Source organism: Myotis myotis, unplaced genomic scaffold (genome assembly GCF_014108235.1).
Source record: "Myotis myotis isolate mMyoMyo1 unplaced genomic scaffold, mMyoMyo1.p scaffold_m19_p_21, whole genome shotgun sequence".
NCBI lineage: Eukaryota > Metazoa > Chordata > Mammalia > Chiroptera > Vespertilionidae > Myotis > Myotis myotis.
Genome location: NW_023416326.1, coordinates 10,939,006 through 10,961,900, shown reverse-complemented (window position 1 = coordinate 10,961,900; position 22,895 = coordinate 10,939,006).

Below are 22,895 nucleotides of genomic sequence, written 5' to 3'. Positions count from 1 at the left end.
GCAGTCAATTAAAGATTCTCTCTCATCATTAATGTTTCTATCTCTCTCTCTCCCTCTCCCTTCCTTCTAAAATCAATAACAATATTTTTTTTTTAAAAAAAGAAAAAGAATAGAAAATTAATGTTATTTCTAGGAGAGCATGATATGAACCAGTTTGTTTGTTCAAGCCTCAAGCTAACCATTCTGTTGGTATACTCAGTTGGAATTATTGCAGTAAAAAAAAAACACCACACACACACAAGAAAAAAACATGGTTTGAGCTGAATATTCTTAAGAATCTTTCTGCTTAATGCTTTCACCAATCTGTTGAATAACATTAAGTTGGATTTTATTAGAAATTAAAAGGGAGAAGAGATTTTTAAAAATTGCTTAGTTTCAGGACTAGTTATTTCCATTAAAAACCAATAATAGCATGCCTCATCTATAATAATAAAAGGGTACTATGCTACTATGCTAATTAGACCAGACATCTTCTGGACGTTATTCCGGACATCCTTTCTGACGAAGCCGGGGCTAGAGGGAAGCCAGTGGGTCCCGAGTGCCTGTGGGTGGCTCCAGGGAAGCCAGCCTGGATCCCGAATGCCTGCTGGTGGCCAGAGGTGGGTAGCAGCCCGAGTCCTGGGTGCTGGAGGGAAGCCAGTGCCAGCAGCCAGGGGAAGGAAGGCCTACTCTTGCACGAATTTTCATGCATCAGGCCTCTAGTGTATGATACGACATTATAAGTCATAATTTGTTTATGGTATTATCCAGGCCCATAAGAAGCAGACTATGTGACGACAGGGACTCTCAACCAATTATTTTTTTAGCCAGTGACTTTTCAGATCATATTTTTAATGTCTAAGGCGATTGGACAACTTAGTTGATAATCTTACTCATGAAGAACCTGTAACTAATGGAGTCGGGGAGCCTTATAGTTGGAGACAGCTCTCTCATTTCTCTCTGCACATTTCCCATTGAGTTGGTGATTTCCGCGGTGGAGGAGTTTGTCATCCTGACATTTGCTATGGAATGCTGATTTCCCAAGGACGTTGGCTAGCGTTAGCTCCCATGTGAGCATCCTGGCAATTTTGCTTCGCCTGTACTATTTCAAAATTGTTTAGCAGGTCCTGGTAAGAGGCCAAAGTTGTTCATCTAAACTATCTACTTGGAACAAGAACATCTTATCTGTTCACTTGCTTTTTATAGAACTTTTTGCAAACTTAGACTCTGACTTCTATTGTATCATCTGTAAGGCCTCCTGATGATAATTACTATTCAGCTGCAAATTAAAGGACAGTTTTGATGGAAGTAATTATAATTTGGAGCACAGCCCTATGATAAGGCAGTTCAAAGGGTAATTTCTTACTGTGTACATAGCAGAGGTTTACAAAGGGGATGAAGAAATGATCAGAACCTGTTTTCCAACCGTGAATAAAATGATTGCAGTGATAATTATTGATATTATGTGCCTTAAAAAGTGACATGTATACTTTTTACTTTGTACATCAAAACACTGAAAAATATAAGGTAAGTAAGATGGAATTTTTGGGTTAGGAAAATATAACAATTTTGCAAATCTAGATATTAACGAAAGGCACATGTGCCTTAAAAAGTGACATGTATACTTTTTACATTGTACTTCAAAACACTGAAAACTATAAGGTAAGTAAAATGGAATTTTGGGGTTAGGGAAATATAACAATTTTGCAAACCTAGATATTAACAAAAGGCACAGTTGCACAATATTAACCACAGTACTGCTTCTAATAGAAGTTGCACCACTACACAGGAAAATCCTGTGTTTCCTCTGAGATTTGATTTCAACTTGTTTTTGTGTTTTTAATATACTTTTCTTACATTTTGGTGCCTCAAGAGCAACAAAGTTCACTTGTAAAGGTGAGATGCTCCACCATTGAAAGTCCCTCTGTTGATCATAAACCCCTGCATCCTGCTCTCTACCATCGGTCTGTTTTTCCGGTGCTCCACTCTTTCCCTTACCAAGATCATCTATCTTCTATAATAATAAAAGCATATTATGCTAATTAGACCGGATGTCCTTCTGGAGGACCTTCCGGATGAAGCCAGGGCTGCAAGGGAAGCCTGGGTCCCCGGTGCTGGAGGGAGGCCGGTGTCGGCAGGCCGGGGAAGGAAGGCCTACTCTTGCATGAGTTTTGTGCATCGGGCCTCTAGTTTTCTATAATCAGCTTCATGTTCTGGTGAACTGGGAGATCTTATGTTTGTTTCAGGCATCATTCGATTGGGTTGATATTTAAATGCCGTTCAAGGAATGGAAAATGTGTTGGTTTGTGGTCATGCCCGTGTCGTGTGGTTCACCGTTGTGTCATAAATCCATAATTCTAATTCTGTGTTGCTCAAAGGAGTCAGTTAGCAAATAAATTCCAAAATAATACCTACGAGTCAGGAAAGATGAATGGAGACTTAATTTCAATGAAATGAAATAGTGAAGGATTAGGCCTCCCTATCTGATTAAGTTGATTATTCCTTAGCATGTGTTATTTACACGTTTGTATTTGCAGATATTTTATTTCTCCTTTGAGCTATTTGACTTCATTCCCGCAGCCCTAATCTATAAGAAAATTCAATTACTTTCTGAGTCAGAACCTTTAATGCTTTTCCAACACTGTGTATTTAAGAAGAAATGCACAGTATTAGCACTGCGTACAAATGTAAAGTCAAGCCCACAGCATTCATTTACGTTATTTCCTAATGAGAATTTTCCTAGTAATAGTAATTTATTATTTTTTATCATCAACTTTAAGCGTCAGAATGTTGCACATTTTCCTGCTAGATAATGGCCATATGTAATGGAAGGGCATTATGTAATGAACATATACAATGGCTGATCAACAGGAAGAAGCATTCTAGTAAAGAAACCTATTAAACTGCAGGACATTATCTCTCTAGGGAAATGGCACCTGTGACAATGGACCAGAAATAAGGAGCACTAGACACCAAACCAGGTGGGAACAGTCCTGCTTTAGCAGGAATAGAGAGTAGGTGATGTAGCAATTGCCCTTCCTCTCTACTGCTGTAAACATCTTTTTTTAAAAAAAGTTATTGATTTCAGAGAGGAAGGGAGAGGGAGAACAATATAGAAGCATCAATGATGAGAGAGAATCAGTGATTGGCTGCCTCCTGCACGCCCCACACTGGGGATGCAGCCCGCATCTCGGGCATGTGCCCTGACTGGGAATGGAACTGTGACCTCCTGGTTCATAGGTCAACGCTCAACCACTGAGCCACGCCCGCCAAGCTATAAACATCTTTAACTTGCATCTCAGTGTGTTCAGCAAACACCTGGGTCTTTCTTCTCTCCTTTGGAAATCTTGACAATTTAGACTTAATGAAAATTTATGTAGTGATGATCATTTTAAAATATATTAATACATTATTTTATTTTATAAATATCTTTTAATTTATTGGGGTGGCATTGGTTAATAAAATTATATAGGTTTCAGGTGTACAATTCTATAATATGCCATTTAGCTTCTTCTGAAGCTGTAAATATTTACTTAATACTTTTTTAATTGAAAGATGTAAAATATTAAAACAACTCTTCATGTAGAATTAATTTAATTTTTAACAGTATAAATGAGGCCTTTCAGACTTAGCTTAGAACTTAGCTATTAATACATTATCGTACTATAATAAATTAATTTCAGCTCATGATTTACTGTTTGCAAGAAAAAGTAATCAACTATATGATGCAGTATGACATTGTGAATTGATAATATGCAAATGTATTCTATTTTTATAATCAAAGACTGAAATCATTAATACTAACCAATTTCTATTCCATTTGTTACTATAACATCTATCATTATTAGAATATTTAAGACTGCATATGGCATATAACAATGCTTTGTGACTAACCATGATTTTGAAAATTACATTATAAATGATAATATTCATATGGTAATATACAGATGATAAACAAATGAATCTTCTGTTTCAGTAGGTGAACTCAGAATGCAGATTGGTTGTGAATTACATTCAGCATCTCAAACAGAGCTCACCGTTTGGTTTCATTTGAAAACTTGGCTAAAGTTTGGGTTAAGGAAGCCACTTAATTTGTTCTATATCTGGGGGGGGGGGGGGAAGTTTAGAGATTAAAATTCTTTTGAACTTAAAACATACCAAGAACTTTCAAAGGCTCCCCTAAAGCTTTGGTTTTTGTGTGGCAAACTCCAAAACCCGTTCTGAGGTAAGAAATTAAGGATAACTAACAGAAATCCGAGCTAACAAAACATGTCAGTAACTTGCAGAACACCCAGGGGACTCAGAACCCACCAGAAGCCGAGGGGGACTATGTTATCAGAGGACTGTTACTTACTCTTTCCCACTAAATCCATAAATTGAACTCCATGGTTTTAGGCTCAGATGTCAGAAGTCAGGATAAAAGCCAGGACCCTAATACACCTGCTATTAGTCCGTGTTAGGTGAGGAATAGGAAACTCACTTCTATCATTAGTAGCCTTTGCACATTGTCACTTTATTCTTACTGTATTGTATTGCTTCCCTCTAACTCAGTTAAAAGAGCATCAATGCATAACGAAATATGATATTGAGTCATCAAAATACAATGAGAATAGGGATTTAGAAATTTCCCCCAAATTTAGCCTGCGGGAAACTCTGAGTCATAGTTCCGCTGGGCTAAATGACTCATAATTATTAGTTGGTTTACCCAAATCACCCACTTTTTTCTTTGTTAAAGATAGTGGTTGGAAGGCAACATGGTATCATCACAAATGGACTAACCGTGAAGCTAAGGAGGCCTATGCCAAAAGGCCCCTCACACTGGCCTTTCTCAAGGTCTCGTTATTCATCATGTATTTGTAATTTTGAATTATGTTTCCTTAGATTCGCTCCTAATATTGCCTGGTGTTCAGGAACCTACAAGATCTGATTCATCCCTGGAAATAATCCTTAAGTTCTTACATTGTATTTATTGTATACGTTTCAAGAGGTTCAAAAGCTCCTCAAAATTGTAGGCAACCCTTTATGTGTCCATAGCAGGTTTATAGATTTCATGAGGAGAGACAGGACAACAACATTAGAGCAAGGCATTTAAAAGGTGCCCAGGTAATTCTAAATGTGCATCCCAACTTGAAAAACGCTGATCTAGCTACTATTTGTCATTCTTGAACTGTGTTGGAATAGTTAAAAGGAAAGCCAAGATTCTGCAGTCAGAGCATATCACCTTGAATTCTGTGACTGCCTGGGCAAGATGTTTAACCCTTCTGAACTTTAATTTCTACAGTAGAAAATCAGCATACTAATAATATGACCCATGTTATCTAGGGTAGGTAACAGTGATACCTGAGGAGGGATACTTGAAAGTGAAAAATGGTTGAGTCAATAGGTAGGAAGTTGTGATGGTCTGAATAATTGTTGGAGTCAGGGTATCAGAATACATGAGTGTGATGAAGAGAAGTCAATGATCAGATATGGTAATTAGAGGAATGTCTGAAGCAAAGATTAGTGAATGGGTTAGACGTTGGTGAAGACATGACCTAGGGCATGACCATAGGAGTGAATGACTTAATATGCACACAGGAGATTTTTGGAGAAAAATGGAGGAATGGAACTCATTGGCCAGGGAATTAGGTTTTTCCAAGAAGTTATTGAAATGGCCAAGATATTACCAAAGAATGAAGAAGGATGATCCCAGATTCTGTACCAGAAGGAGGTAGTCACATCTATGATGTCCATGCCAAGAATATTTATTTTAGCATTCCCCAGCTTTAGCAGTTTAATCATAACCCATAAAATAAATCAGTAATCTCTATTGGTTCATTATTTCACTGTCTCCTTCTCCCCAAACATAAGGTAAATGATGACGATGCCATTTTAACCTTCCCGTTAATCAATCAGGCTGATTTTTTGGTGATATTATTGAATGAGATGATTTGGGAATTTACTCTCTGTGGATGCAGCTGTCAGATTCTATGACACTTTCTCAAATACCATTGAGACTAAACTTCTACATAATATTGAAATCGCCTCTAACAGCTTAGCTGATAAAAAAAAAAATCATGTTCTGTCGGGGTTTTGCGGATTGTAAGAAAAATATCTTTATTGGTCTCTCCATTTCTTAGGTCTCTTAATCACCTTTTGCTGCTTGAGATTTTATAAAAGAAACAAACAGTTAGAGTGGGATTCTCTCAGGCTGCCACCGCTTCGTGCTGACACAGCAGGTTTCTAGGGTCTGTCTGTGCATTTACGGCTGCTAACACCCCTGCTCTCCTCCAACCAGTTCAGCACACAATCCCTAATCCAGGGAACACAGCTTCCTGCGTGTCCGGTTGCTTAAACTGTCTTTAACTTCAGGGGAGAATTTGCCAATTACTTCTTTCCTGAGCAGTGTTCTTCAACCCCCCTCCCCTCACTGCCATCCCCACTCTGAGCCAAGTAAATATTTTTAAAAATAATAATACCCGTTGGTTCTTAGATCGTTTACATTCTCTGGGAGCCACACATCAGATTTTTTATTTATTTATTTATTTATTTATTTATTTATTTATTTATTTGCTGCTGTGCTATTTAGGACATTTTAATTCTTTAACTGTCCAGCTCTGCCTGACACGCTGGCTCACCGCAGCCAAGAAACTGCCCCAGCGGGAAAACAATTGTGTATTGAACTCTGTCCTGTTTGACAAGTAATAAATGAGATCTTTAAAGGGGAATGACCAATGTTTTCTTGCTGAACATGGTGCAAATAAATAAAGCTTTAAATGCTCTAAGTAAAGTGTCCAATTTTTTTAGGGGATGGTGAACATTCAGAATTTTTCTCTTCTAAAAAACGGCACACGTTCTTGATCGCCGACATATTGCCAGCTATGGATGTGCTTCTGCTTTTTTGATACGTGTGGCAAAAATCTCATTTCCATAAAGGAATGTACTGAACGTTATGCAAAGTGAGTTTTAATTTATACATAGTCCTTTGGTATTTTTCAAGGACACCGAATACATTCCCTTGACTTATTTGACCTTGAAAATACCAAATGACCAAGGATTATTATTTCTAGTTTGTACAGATAGGGAGATTTGAGATTCAGGGAGATTAAATGACTTAACTAATTCACACACCACCTCGTGGGATGAAGTCATGTTATTCTGGACAGCTAGTCATTTGCTCTTTCAACTTGATATTGCGTCACGCTGAAACCTAGGTCATCCCTCCAGAGATCCTTGGTGGATGTGATGTTTATATATTTGTGCAATTTGGGTATGCTAATTAGTCAAAGAAACCGGACTTCAAATGAGCAAATGGCTCTCTTTATTTAAATAGATTCTGACATGAGGTTTGGCAAATGTTAAAATATTTTTTAAGTATGACTCACTTACTCTGAATACTTACGATACCAATTTGGCAAGAGCCCCAGGCACGACTGTGGAAGTCATTCTACCCAGGGTGGTGAACATGGTTTTCTTTATTCTCTTTCTCTGTAAACAAAACTGAAGCCTTTGTATGCCTGTTAACATTGCCATTTGCATAGTCTGTGGCCTGCCAGAGGGCTATCTATTACATGTATCTACTCCTTGTTTCTGAGAGAAAGGATTCTCTCTCACCCACTCTTTTTAACGTCTTCATTCCTTTTTCTAACTCTGCCTCCAGACTTCTAAGTATAACACCCACAACAAGCCCCTGGGTGTCCTGTCATTTGCCCCGCTGGGTTATGCAGACCCATTCCCCGAAAGGGGTGATCTGTTCTAAGTATTTTTTGTTCGTTTGTTTGTTTGTTTGTCTTCTTGGTCTCATCTATAATTCATCCTCTCCTACTTTCCTTCTAAATCATAGATATTTTCTTCCACATAGAAAAAATAAACGTGAAAAAGTAGAGTAGATGAAAGATGATTGAGACAGGTGAAAAGAGATTGTCACGTTGAAAGAAAAGTTTAAAAAATGAATGTAAATGAAGAGTAAGATGTATATAGAAAGTTACGATCACAGGAAAGAAAACCAACCCATTCCAACAGCAATGATTTCACCAAACTAAATATAACCCAGAAGTAAAAATTAAGGAACATATGTCAAAATTGTATGTGTTTTTTTTTTTTTTTCTGAAATAATAGGCTACGAATATCAGAGGGATTGTTGAGTTTTACATGAATCATAAAATATCCCTTAACTTTAATTCTATACTTCTTTAATTCAATTTGTTTTAACTTGTTCTCTGGATTGACTCCAGAAATGCTATTTTTAGGATCAAATTTATAATGATCCCTATTCTCCTTAACTGATAAATGGGTACCTGTGTCAATACAACATGCTTTCAAGCATCATGGGATAGCGGTTAAGAGCTTGGATTTGGACCCGGCGTGCTGGGGCTTCATTTTTGGCTCAGCCATTGAATACCTGCATGGCCCCCATGTGAAAGCTGCTTGACTGACCTGTGCCTTAAGTAGGGATAATGAAATTTTCCACCTCACAGGGTGACCTGAAGGTTAAACAGAGAATGCAGTTGAAATCAAACCCTACTCCAGCAGTTCTCAACCTGTGGGTCATGACCCCTTTGGTGGTCGAACGACCCTTTCACAGGGGTCGCCTAAGACCATCCTGCATATCAGATATTCACATTATGATTCATAACCGTAGCAACATTACAGTCATGAAGTAGCAACAAAAATGATTTTATGGTTGGGTCACAACATGAGGAACTGTATTTAAAGGGCCAGAAGGTTGAGAACCACTGCGTCTGTGGTAAGGCAAAGGTTGGAGTCTCCTTGATGTGTAAGAATACCCTGGGTACCTTGTTATTCTTTTTTTAAAAAAGAAATTTACTGCATAAAAAACACAGGATTGCTGAAGAAGTAAATAACATCACCGGAAGCTCACTTCCTATTGCAATCATCTGATAAATTCTGAATTCATATTCCAGAGAATGGAAAATGAAGATTAATGGTCACATACAAAAAAGCTTTAAATGCATTAGAAGTCTGACCGTTCTTTATAACGTCACTGTGTTAAGCTGTGTGATGGCATAATTGAAGCTGATCAGGACACATGCTATTGATTTAAGGACATATGGCCAAATTAAAAGTTGAACTTTTGTTCAAAAAACCTTGTATTTTTATAAGAGGATCACAAATGTATGCAGAGAGAATGGCTTGTGCTCGTTCCTGGGTGAAAATAAAAATATTCCTGGGTCTTGAAAGAAGGTTTAATAAGGATTTGCTCTTTAAAGAGAGACTTAAATTAAAAAATGTTAATCGCTACAAATGAGAATTTATCCCCCAAACAGTTTAAATCCTTTTATAAAAGGTGATTTTATGTATTCTGTATTTATATGGAGATGTTGTATTCTTCCCTCCCCATCTGCTTTCCTACCTCCCCCTCTCTCTTCCCTCAAAGAAAAAGTATCAGTGTTTTAACAAAAGCTTTATTGTAGAAAAATATTATACGGGAAATAATGGTAATACATAAATATAGGAAGGTATAGTTTTTCAGGACACCACTAAATAACATTGATCAATGGAATTCATGTCAAAGGAAGAAAACATCTTGGAAAAAGAGAATTATGAACTTCCAGAAGCTACAAAGAAAACTTTCCATGATTTTTTTTTTCTTGCTATTTTTTTGAGAATCACTCTGAACATGTAAGTTCAAGGGTGTCTGAGAATGAAAGGAAAGGTAATGAAAGAAAAGTAATGGGACATTTATAGACCTCAATAAGGGGTTTATTCTCCAAAGGGTCAATTGGCTGAGTTAATTTGCTCAGCCTGAGCAATAATGGGCCAGTGATTTAAGGTTCAGTGTCTTTACTTACCGGAAAATGCATGTCAAGCCTAAATAAAATCAATTCTGTTCAAACATTCTACCTTCTTTCATTCCTACCAAATAACACTTCTTAGGATCCATGAAGGTATCTTTCTGGAAGTTTAAGAAAGCATTGTCGAACGTGTAATTCTTAAATGCATAGCTTAAGATTTTTTAGAACACAAAATTAATGTAAATCATATTAGGAGCCTTAAAACGTGAAAATGGTTTCTTCGGTGTATAAGTACTCCTTTAGCACCTCAGGTACTTTTGCAAGAAGACTAAAAAGTGGAAGTAAATAGAAAGGTTCTCAACCTGTGGGTCGAGACCCCTTTGGGGGTCGAACGACCCTTTCACAGGGATCGCCTAAGACCATCGGAAAACACATCTATAATTACATATTGTTTTTGTGATTCATCACTATGCTTTAATTATGTTCACTTTGTAACAATGAAAATACATCCTGCATATCAGATATTTACATTATGATTCATAACAGTAGCAAAATGATAGTTATGAAGTAGCAACAAAATAAGTTTATGGTTGGAGGTCACCACAACATGAGGAACTCTATTAAAGGGTCGCTGCTGGAAGCCGGTCCATCCTTGCTGCTTGACACAGTCGCTGCAGGAAAGAAACATCTGCATAGCATATGTTTCAAGGGACCTGGCGTAGCATTAGGAAGGTTGAGAACCACTGGACTAGAAGGATCAAAGTGAACCCACCCAGTCTGTACTCATTGTCTGAATTCTACCATGCCTACGTTAAAACTTCCCAATTAGTTCTCTTCTGAAGACAGAATTGTGTCGTCTCAGAGCAATTGAGAGTTCTTTCTAGAAGCTAACTTCTTACGGACTGATTCAACTAGTATGCCATTTAGAATCACTGTGATTAACATTTTTTTTTCAATATCTTCTTATCAGGTTTTGGTTCATATTTTTAAGATGCTACCTAGAGAGTTCATGACTAAATAAATGCACAGTATTTTAAGGATTCATTTTGTAATTTCCAAGTGACCTTAGGGAATATTTTTGCCAGTATTCCTGTACATAAGCAACATAAGTCACCTTTGGTCCAATCTCTGAGCCAGGTACCAAATCTCGTACATTCTCAGTTGTGCTTTTGATGGCTGATAAAGGCTGGAAACACAAAAATCAATACGTTTTAATACTTTTTTTTATAGGAATATTCAAAAAAGTGCCTTTTTGGGTTTTATGAGATTGTCTTTTTTCAAAAATACTACTTTTGGGGGAGGGGCATTATAATATATATAGAATTAATTATATATATATACACACACACATACATACATACATACTAGGGGCCCGGTGCACGAATTCGTGCACGGGTGGGGTCCTCCTGGGTGGCCAGCAAGGATGGGCTGAAACCCGCAGTCCAATACCTCCTGCAGCTCCTGCCTGCCGCTCCCACTCATCCCGGCCCCACTACGCCTGCCATGGGCTTGTGCACAATCAGTCCTGATTGATGGGGAGAGGCTTGTGCTGCCACAGCAGCGCCCACCAACCATGAGCCCTGCGTCTGGCTCCCTTCCAAGGGTAGTGGCCTTTGGGATCGGGTTGAAATCGACTCTCCGACATCCTCGAGGGGTCCCGGATTGCAAGAGGGTGCAGGCCAGGCTGAGGGACCCCACCGGTGCATGATCGGGCCGTGGAGGGGCAGCGGGGGGGCTCCAAGGCCTGTCCAGCCCATCTCGTTCAGTATCGATCGGCCAGACCCCAGCAGCAAGCTAACCTACCGGTCAGAGCATCTGCCCCCTGGTGGTCAGTGCATGTCATAGAAACTGGTCGACCAGCTGACTGCCCCCTAGTGGTCAGTGCACGTCATAGCGAGCAGTTGAACAGCCTTAGCATATCATTAGCATATTAACGCTTTGATTGGTTGTTCGGTTGTTCTGCTGTTCGGTCTATTTGCATATTACCCTTTTATTATATAGGATATATGTGTGTGAATTATATATAGATATATATAATTCATTTTAAGTTAAGATTATATGTGTGTATCAACTATATATATATAAAACATAGTTTTTATATTGTATAATATTAGGGCTAATTTCCTGACCCTCCCCCATGTTGATAGATCCTGAATTTTATCATTTGTCAGGTATCAAGTGTTGACTCAGCAAAGAATTACCAGTATGACCCCTTGAACAAGAAAAGTCCAATTTACCACCAGCTGTAATAAGGACGGTCATTGTACTTAGTGGAGCGTCTGAAGGGAGAGGTCACAGGTAGTATTTTATGGCCTTGGCACCCAATTTAAGGTGGCTCGTTCAATGGAGAGATGCTGGTTAGGCTTGTGCAAAATGGGTTAGGATCAGTGGACACAGCCATGTAAACAGGTGACTGAAAGTAGACAACTGTTTGATGGGGCTAGTTGAGTGAGCTGCTGCCCTGAGAAGGAACTTTTAACTCTGATGAGCTAGCTGAATAGTCTTTAGAATAAATTGATTTTTAGAAAGTTTCTGCAACAAGCAGTAATGTTTTTTGTAATCTCACTTCCCAGGCAGCTGGACTACTAAACGTGTGGTAATAGAGAGAGTGAGTCTGGCTGTAGATGATCGTAGTTCTCGTAGGTCAAACCCGGCTTATATTTCTACTCCTCACGTTAGAAAATGAGATGCTGATGTTCTGAATTACATATAAATTCTATAATAAACTTATGTTTAGCATTGCAGTTTATTTAGTATTAAGGGACTACTGCACTTTTTTTCATAGTTTATTGAATTAAAGATGGATGCTATGAAATATGTGATGTCCAGAAATAGTATCTGAATAGTAGGCTTTTATAAAGAGCTAGAATTTAGTTTGCTAATCTGACTTTTGCAAATCACGAGTTGAATAAGAAGCTCTGAAAAAGCATTTTAAGCATTTAAGAACCTGATTTTTAATAATAATGTTAAATGATGAAAAAACCGTGCTTCTTATCCTTGTCATTTATCATGTTTTATAAGGCAGTATAGTTCTGGTTTGCTAAACATTAATTAAAATCACAAATGTAGTTCCTGCTAGTGTTGATGATGCTATAGTTGGTGAACTATTCATGGTAACTAATAATGGTTTTGTTGCTTGGTTTCTCTCTATTTATTGTACATATAAAACATCATTTAGAATTTGGTCTTTCCCAATTAAAATCCACATTTACCTCTCAGCTCTTTTTTAATAATGAATATTTATTTCTTGTTTGAGAGGCCTCCTGGATGACTTTATATATGATCAAAGCAGTTTGTTCAACACTTTATGCTATACAGTTCTGAGTTTATGCTAATTTATGCTAACACCAATATGTCCCTCTTGTTATGAATAATAACACAACAAACTTGATTACAAGTAGCCAGAACTAGCAATACAGCCAAGAAGAAAGAGTTGGAAGGCATCAGGTTGAAAAGAGGTGTTGTCCACCTGGTGTAGATGAGTGGTTGAGCATCGACCCATGAGCCAAGAGGTCAACGGTTCAATTCCAACTTATACAGGGTTGGAAACGGGGCAAGAAAGTGGCCAGAGGGCTTAGGAAGTTAAAGTACATACATTGAACAGTAGGGACAATTCACCTTTTTGCTTTTTAAAAAAATATATTTTCATTGATTCCAGAGAGGAAGGGAGAGGAAGAGATAGAAACATCAATGATTAGAGAGAATCATTGATCGGCTGCCTCCTGCACACCTCCACTGGGGATCAAGCCCACAATCCAGGCATGTGCCCTGACCGGGAATCTAATGGTGACCTCCTGGTTCATAGGTAGACACTCAGCCACTGAACCACACCGGACAGGCTATGCACTTTTTTCCTAATCAGACCAGGTGACACAATGTGCTTGTCTAGCAAAATATTAATTGAGTAATGCTTATATCTTGATAGCAAAATGCTTTTAACAGTGCTGTCATAGCTTTCCCTAAATTGTGTCTGAACCTCCATCGCTGTTGCTTGACATGACATTTAAGGAAAACTAAATGGACATTGATGGAAATAATCTTCTAGAAACTGTCAATGTAAAAATCTTCATCCCCTAAAAGTCATTCTGCTTCAATATGTGATCAGATGACACCTGCAAGCAGAACCCTTCTCAATGTATTTCCCAGAGGCCCTCCTTTCTGCTCCAAGTGATGTCATTGCCATGTTCGCCCTGAATCGGCTCTGCTCATTTACGGTTTTGTTCCTTTGGTGACTCGTCTGTCTGCTTTGATCGCTCGGTCACCTCCCCTCTGTCCATCTGGCGAGCCAGCTCGTTCAAAGTCATACTATTATTTTCTAGCAAATCTACTGAGGACCACAGTGTAAATATTGGTAGGTCAAGTTGGGCAGTGCAGAAATGAAGTACTTAGCATCCCTCCTCTAAAGTGCATTTCCCATCATGCCCGTGAAGAATAAAATCTGAAATCTCAGGCACATGCATCCCTTAATATCTTCCTCAAACACCCTACATTGCCCTGATCTTCCCCTTTGCAGGAATCCTGTCGCTTGTAAGCCTAGCGCGAAGGATTCAGGACTTCGGCAGGCATTGCTTGGTTCCTTCTTTATTTTTGCATGCCTTAGCCAGGCTTCTGCAATTAGGTTTCTTGAGAACAGGGAATAAAAGAAAATGTTCCTTCATATCCCCATCAGTACATATCTCAATGTCAATGACAGATACTTCATAAATAGTTCTTCCTTCCATTGGTGATGGATCACGGGCTTACCAACCAAGGCGGCGATTTAAACTGCTCACTTTATTATTCAGGAGCATCAGGCATGGTGATGGGTTTTGTACAGAAACCAAAGGGTCTGGATCATGCTTGCAATTGCTTCTCGGTGAATAAAGCCGTCAGCTCTAATTCAGCAATGCTTAGCTCTACTTCGGTATGCGTTTTACATATCATATCCACAGGGCTTTCCATATTATTTCTTGAGTAGAAGAGTCAATATTTCAGGAATAAAAATTCACCTCGTAATTCAAAAATGTGTTCTCACAGTCTTCAGGGGCATGTCCTGCATTTCTGACATGCATAAACCACATCAGAATCATTTGGAAGCTACACATAGAAATGACAAATTGCATCAGTGAGCTGAATAACATTAGGCTAAAGCCAATAGAAACCACTGGGCACACTGAGCTATCATAAGGAAACAGGAGAATATGACACTTTAAATATATATATATGTATATATATGTATATTTTTAAATATATTTTTTATTGATTTCAGACAGGAAGGGAGAAGAGAGAGAGATAGAAACATCAATAATGAGAGCGAATCATTGATCGGCTGCTTCCTACACACCCCACACTGGGGATCAAGCCTGCAAACCCAGGCATGTGCCCTGACTGGGAATTGAACTGTGACCTCCTGGTTCATAGGTTGATGCACAACCAATGTGTCACTCAGGCTGGGCAAGAATATGACACTTTTGACACTTTCTTTGGCAAGGAATACGAGTATGCAATGCTAAAATATTCTATATAATAAAGAGGTAATATGCAAATTGACCCTCACGCCCTCACAAGATGGCTGCCTACAACCAGGCCTGCAGGGGGGTTAGTGAGGGATGACCAAATGCCTGAACAAGCAGGCTGCATGGGGCGACCAGGCCAGCAGGGGGGTTAGTGAGGGATGACCAAACTACTGAACAAGCAGGCTGCGTGGGATGACCAGGCCGGGAGGGGGTGCAGTTAGGAGCGACCAGGCAGGCAGGCAGGTGAGCGATTAGGAGCCAGTGGTCAAGGATTGTAAGAGGGATGTCCCCCAAGGAGTCCCAGATTGGAGGGGTGCTGGCTGGGCTGAGGGGACCCCCCCATGCATGAATTTCGTGCACCAGGCCTCTACTTTAATAAAAAATAATACATTTTTATGAAAGTCAAGTCCCATATGCATACATTTTGCAATGAAAACTGTAGCCCAGCATTATAAGGAATTACTCATGTTGTGTAGACAACATCTCAACCTAGTAAAATAATCCCAACATTAAAAGCATTAGGTCCCCTTGCAGGTATGGCTCCTTTGGTTGGGCATCCCCCCATACACTGAAAGGTTGCCAGTCAGGGCATAGGTTCTGTTGTGAGCTCAATCCCCAGTAGGGGGCGTTCAGGAGGCAGCCAATTGAGGTTGCACTCTCACATCAGTGTTTCTCCCTCTACCTTCCTGTCTCTCTAAAAAACAAAACAAACAAACAAAGCATTGATTGTATTTTCAAGAATGGAAATTCTGTGGTCGATACTATGCATCCCTGGCAGTCTTTTTGTAGTAACAAAGAACAATGAGATTGAAATACTGTTAGGTTGGCCTGCTATTATTATAATATTATGGGAGAAGTATTTTATAACTAAATATAATTTCATGAGACAAGTTCAGTGGAATTCCACTTTTAAAAAGTGAAAATTTCAAATTTAAATGTTAGTTAAAACCTATAATTTTTAAATGATCTCATAATTTATCAACATTCTTTTATTCTTCAGACTAATTACCTCGAATTTTGGTTTCTCTATTCTTTTCTTGATTGTGTTATTTTCTTTAGAATTGTCAAGAGATGGAGATTAACCCCCCTACTACATTAACATTTTCTACTCAAAGGGTGATTGCAATATTATGCAATCTTATGCAAAATAGAACTTACCAAAAATAGTGGAAAGACAGAGAGGGCACTAAATAATTTATCCCAAATCACTCCAGATGTGGTATGCTTCCTTTGAAGTGCCAAATGCATGGTTCTGAATGCCCTATTAATGTATACTGAGCGGGTTGATGAGCTATATTATAATATAAATTGTGAATTGTTTGGTGTTAAAACTTCAGTTTTAATTACAGCGTAGTTAACTTCTGATTAGTCATTGTAATGGGGGCGTGAATAGTAGATATAAACACAATCCACAGATTTTTTTCCACATTAAAATAATATTTTGATTTCTTGTTACATATGAACTTTATCTGCCCTCCATATTCTCTTATTCCCATCTATCTTTAACTAATATGTAATGGAATAAACTAAAATCTGTGACAGGTATATGTTAGCTTACATTAATATTTGATAAATGGTATCTGAATTTTTAAGGCTTATCTGAAAATTTCTATGTCCTTGCAAAGAGATGGCGATGTGAAGAATTAAAGGAATACATTTCAGTTATGATTCCACTGTACACTTGTGTAAGAATATTAAGTATTCAGAGGAATCATTAAGATTGATTATTCAAGACACATTCATGATGTACATATCGATTTGCCCTTTTACATAGAGTAATAGATTTGGATGTGTCTAGGTCTGTACCCCAAACCATTTCTTCTTTTTGTTGTTTGGGTTAGTTGATCACCCAGGGTGCAAGCTCCAACTCCAACTCTAGGGGTTATAGGTTTAAAGGAAATAAATATAAAAATGTCCATATATTTTTCTTTCTTTTTTTTTATTGATTCTTTTTCCTTCTTTCATTCAAAACTGGACAGCTACTGAGAGTAAGAAATAGCCACAAACTGAGATTTTAATCCCAATATTTTTCAAGGGTTAATGACAGACTTTTTTTTTTCCTTTGGTTAATCCTCACTTGAGGATATTTTTCCATTGATCATTTTTGAGAGAAAAAGGGATGGGGAGAGATAGAGAGAGAGAAACATCAGTGTGAGAGATTCATTGATTGGTTGCCTCCTGCACGTGCCCCAATCAGGGCCAGGGATCGAGCCTGCAACCGAGGTACATTCCCTTGACCGGAATCGAACCTGGGACCCTTCAGTCCTCAGATCAGTGCTCTATCTATTGTGCCAAACCGGCTAGGGCTAATATCAAACATTTGACAAATACTTTTAGTAGCCGGGAGACTAGGCAGGCGACAGTGCGGGATCCATGATATTGTCATCGGCTGAGAGAGAAGATCCAGATTCATCAGAGGAGACAGGAGCTGGCCAGGTGGGAGCTGGGCGTGTAGGTGTTGTGTTCCTGACAAAGAGAGGTCGGGTCCTCATGAGGAGGGGCCGCTGTGAGGACAGGAAGACTGATATCGGTGCCAAATCAAAAGCAGTAACACTAATCACGGAAACAGATAACGCAGCAGTGTCATTACAGCCTGGGTATAAGTCACCGCTACAGAATTGACGAGGGACCTGTCCGCTTCTTTCCAATGTCCAACACCTGGGTTCCTTGTCAATGATTTGGGGCCAATGACAGCTAGTTCAGACTCTTGCTGTAATAACCGCATCATGAATAATAGACTCAAGCATTAACTGGAGGGCTTGCCAATAGTCAATGGCTAGTAATTGGTAGTGGTTGATATTTTTATCTACTTGATTTAAAAAGTAATAGGGTATCTCATTAGTTTTTTTTTTTTAAAGATTATTAATTCTAATCCCCAGGAATACCCTACAAAGTAAACACTGTTATTCCTATTGTATCTATAAACAAAATGATTCTTGGAAACATTCATTCCTGGTCCAAATTTGTAAAGTGAGTCAGTAAAAAAAAAAAAAAATCTACCTTCAAACTCAGGTCCTTGTAACTTAAAAGGCTGGTAACTATTTGATTCTGCTGCATTATTGATCGTATTGAGAAAGCAGTAGTTTATTAGGTGAACGTAATTGAGTAAATATGAATGATTTCATCTTTTAACCCACCAATTCTCTGTTAGTGTTGAGTCTGTTTTTAACACATTAATAAAGCCGGTACACAGAACATACCAGTACTATAACAACTGCTTTTGATTAGGATTAGGGTACCTGATATTAATCAAATAGTATCTTATCACTGAGCAAGATTATTGATTTAATAAAGTTTTAACAAGTTAATGTATTTCTATTGAACATCCTTGCTTCAACCTTTTACTGCTATTTTGAAAATCTTATGCCGGTAAACTTTTACTTTCCTTCAGAGACTTGATTCATCTTGTGATTGATGGCTATGGGTTCAGATGCCACCCTGTCACACTGCTAAATGTTATCTTTGACACCGGCATGCCTATCTTTTATTTACACATTATAAATACGGCTTTTCTTCTCTGAAATGAAAAGAATATGCCATTTGATCCCATATATTATTCATATTTGGGTGAGGAAATATTCTCTAAGGTTTGATCCTCAGGAAGATTGATTCTTTTTACTGAAAACCCGTTGTTTTGCCAAATAATTTTTTTCACAGGTCCATTAAATAGTCCATTAAATGGCAATCATTCATATGCATTTCAGCGAGGACTTAAGTCTGCCAGGTGGTTTATAGCACAGTTGACTTCATACATTTAGAATGCGATTCGTAAACATTTGTCATCTTCAATCTTGTCATGAATCTCGTTCAGCAGGTATTTTTCTTTGCAGGGAATCAGTTAGTGACAGAGTCCTAATGCTTTCCTAGCTGCTTCTTCCTTCCAGAAGCTCATTCGTTTTCCTAAATAGACCCGCAGAGAAAATTCAAACTTCCTATAAAAACACTGCCCTGTACCCTTAAGCCAGCTTCATCCACCTGTGGTTTAGTAAACAATAGCCTCAAGAAGGCACAGACTCAGTGGTTGAGTGTTGCCCTAAGAACCAGGAGGCCACAGTTCAATTCCGGGTCAGGGCACATGCCCGGGTTGCGGGCTCTATCCCAGGGGACATGCAGGAGGCATCAGATCCATGACTCTCTCTCATCATTGATGTTTCTGTCTCTCTCTTCCTCTCCTATCCTCTCTGCAATCAATAAAATATTTTTTAAAAAAGAAGTCAAAGATAGAAGTGACAGGAATTAGATTTTCAAAATGAGTAAAATCCCATTGTTTATAAAAAGGCTCTGTTCAACTCACATGAAATCCTTTATAAAAACGTGCCAGTTAGAGAAAGACATCTTCACGTAACAACTCCTTATACACCTGAGGTCAGTTAATTATACTAGTCGAATCTGAGGTTACTTTTAGGCAAGAGAAGTGTTCAGATTTATTTCCTGAAAATTCAGCGTCTGTGATAGCCAACATGTTTAGCATGCAAGTCAGCACCGTCAATGAAGTAAAATGTGTTTTAATGAAAAATGCATAGTTGCTGATTATAAATATACAGCCAGTAAATGCACTATGTTGAATTATGGTTTTATTGGAGTCCTGAGAACCTGAATTGCAAACATTGATGTACATAATGCTACCTTGTGTTAAATATGACAGTACATAGAGGATACATAATTGGTGAGTTCATAGTCTAAAGAGTATTTCCCAAATCAGTATATTTTGTGACAAATATTATATATGTCTTTTTAGAAATTTTTTGATGAATGAATAGGATGTGTACGGACAAAAAGTTTGGAGACATGTGCTTGAAGAGATAAGCAAGAGAAAACTTTGCCTGTCCTTTGTGTACCTGGTCGCTTTTGTTCAGGGAAATTGCATCTCTAATCCTCCAGGTTTCCCAAGACACATTATAGAATATGCATATCAGCTGATAAAATAATCATACATTTTAATATTTTATAGATGCATACAAATAAATACTGCATAAAGGAATATTTTAATAAACTTCAGCAAACATTTTATCTTCAATATTTAGCCCAGATTTTCCAATTAAAAGTTTAAAAATGCTAAGTATAGATTTTAAAAAAAACTTTCAGAACTACTTTCTTCCCCGCCCCCCCCCCCCCAAACTGTGGACTTTCCAACTGGCCTATTCATTTACTGGTATGTGTGCTCCAAGTTTGATATCGTTATCTATATATATATAAAAGCCTAGCCCTGACCGGTTTGGCTCAGTGGATAGAGCGTCGGCCTGAGGACTGAAGGGTCCTGGGTTCGATTTTGGTCAAGGGCATGTACCTCAGTTGCGGGTATACCCCCAGTGGGAGATGTGCAGGAGGCAGCTGGTCGATGTTTCTCTCTCATCGATGTTTCTGACTCTCTAGCCCTTTCCTTTCCTCTCTGTAAAAAATCAATAAAGTATATTTTTTTAAAAAGCCTAAGTGACTGTTCGACTGGTAGCTATGATGTGCACTGATCACCAGGGGGCAGACGTTCAATGCAGGAGCTGCCCCCTGGTGGTTAGTGTGCTCCCACAGTGGGAGCACCACTCAGCTGACCAAGGGGCACCAGATGCCGGGCTCAAGGCATGAGCCTCTCCCACGGACAATTCCTGTGTGCCCCTCTCCCATCCGGTCCGGGACCTGGATCAGACTGGCATTGGGACTGACTGGATGCGAGCCTGCGACCACTTCTTGATCATGGGCACGCCAGCGTCACCCTAGGATGGGTGCTAGGAGACCGCAGCAGAGCGCAATGAGCCTCGCTTCACGGACTACTACATCCCTGAGGGACGTTGGACTGCCAGTTTTGCCCAATTCCCCCCCCCTCCCCCCAGGGACCCCACCGGTGCATGAATCCGTGAACTGGGCCTCTAGTTTAAGCATAACTTTACTGATTGGAGTTCTCCAAACATTTTCATGTTCTTCTTCCTAGATTGGCAGCCGGGCCGTTTTCATTGCTCTTCTACTCGATTAACAGGGAAGTGTGTGTAGGCATGGTCCTTTCCCAATGTTCCAAAATTGTACTCCTTTTGTATATGTGGGAACATTTTTCCAGAAGAAAGAAATATTAAGTTGATCTTATTATAGTTTCTTTGAACGTTGCCCCCATTAAAAGTGATGTCATTGACAGAAGTGATATCATAAAATATTCAACAGTATTTCCCTATAACACGGCTACTCCCAAATCAGAGATAACACTCACTGTAAACACTTGAATGGCTATAAGTGTTTAGCTGAATAATAGTAAAAGCTATCAGACATAAACTCATGCGTTCAGTATAGCACCTCTAAGTATCAGTGGCTATGAAAGCCTATACCCGTACAATGACATCAAACATTTATGCGTTTCTAATTGTTTGCTTGTTTGATTTTTTGAAGAGGATAGAGAGATACTAAATTCCAGATAAAGAAATCAGGCATAATTCCAAATCCTCTCCAAGTCCTCCTTTTTTAATGTGCAGAAGAATAACTGGATAGTACTTTTGCCTGATCTATTTGTATATCCCAGTTTCTTATTTAAAAAAATCAGAGATCTGTCAACTTTTGACATAGGGGTAATTTATATGGTGTAGACTTAGTTGCTAAGTTGATCTTCAGAGTCATTGTTTTGAAACCACAGGTATAATTCAGGGAAATGATTTTCAATGTTGAAATTGCTCTTCTTACTTATTTTGCTACTGGTCTTTTTATTTTTCCAGAGGATACTAAGGATATATAGTCTTCAAAGTTAAAGTTATATTATTGATGATTAAGTTAAATGTTAAGTAGACAGAAATAAGTGTAGACATTTAACAAAATTAAGTAAACAAATTTTTTTTTTATTTTGCGTTTCCCCAGCTTTATTGAAATATTATTTGATATGTCACCTATGTAAGTTTAAGGAGTATAATGTGACGATTAGTAAATACATACCTATGTTGAAAAATGAAGATCACATTAAGGTTAGTTAGCGCCTCCATCTCAGGTGGGATCACTTTTAAAGTAGGTTATTAGAAGTATAGTTCAGTATACCCATTTAGTTCAGTGTTGAACTCTTAGGACTAAATGAGTCATTGGGCCATGGATAGCAAGTGTCCACTAAATGATAAAGCAAATAAAAAATAATGAACACTTTCTCTACATGGTGGATATCAAAATGTGTTTTTGTGTGTGTGTGTGTGTCTGAAATAAATGTGAATGTGTGTGTGTACAAAACGGTTTCAAAAACAAAAAATAAAATAAACTGCTCATGTGATATGTTGTTCACTCATATGTGCAGATCCTTTATCAGGCTTTATGTTCAAGATGCATTCATTTAGATAGATTCTAGAAGTATGTTAGCAACCTCAAGTTCTACAATATTGGATTTAGGACATTGTATAAGCTTTAAAAATGGGGGTGTATTACATTCCATTTATATCCTTTCAAGTGGTAAGCGGATTTTCAGAACTCATAGAACAGATAATACAGTAAAGAGCCACCATTTATTGAAACTTATCCTCTAATCTTAAATCACATGCAAGGAACTATTGTAAACACATCTATACAATGATTAAACATTTATGTGAACATCTATATGTCACCGAAACTATCATTATTAAATCATTTGAATAATTCACATCTTCAAGAATGTGATAATGTTGAAGTATAAAGAAACAGACACATTTTACACACAACTAGCAAATAACAGATGTCTTTTTATTTACCATTTATCCTA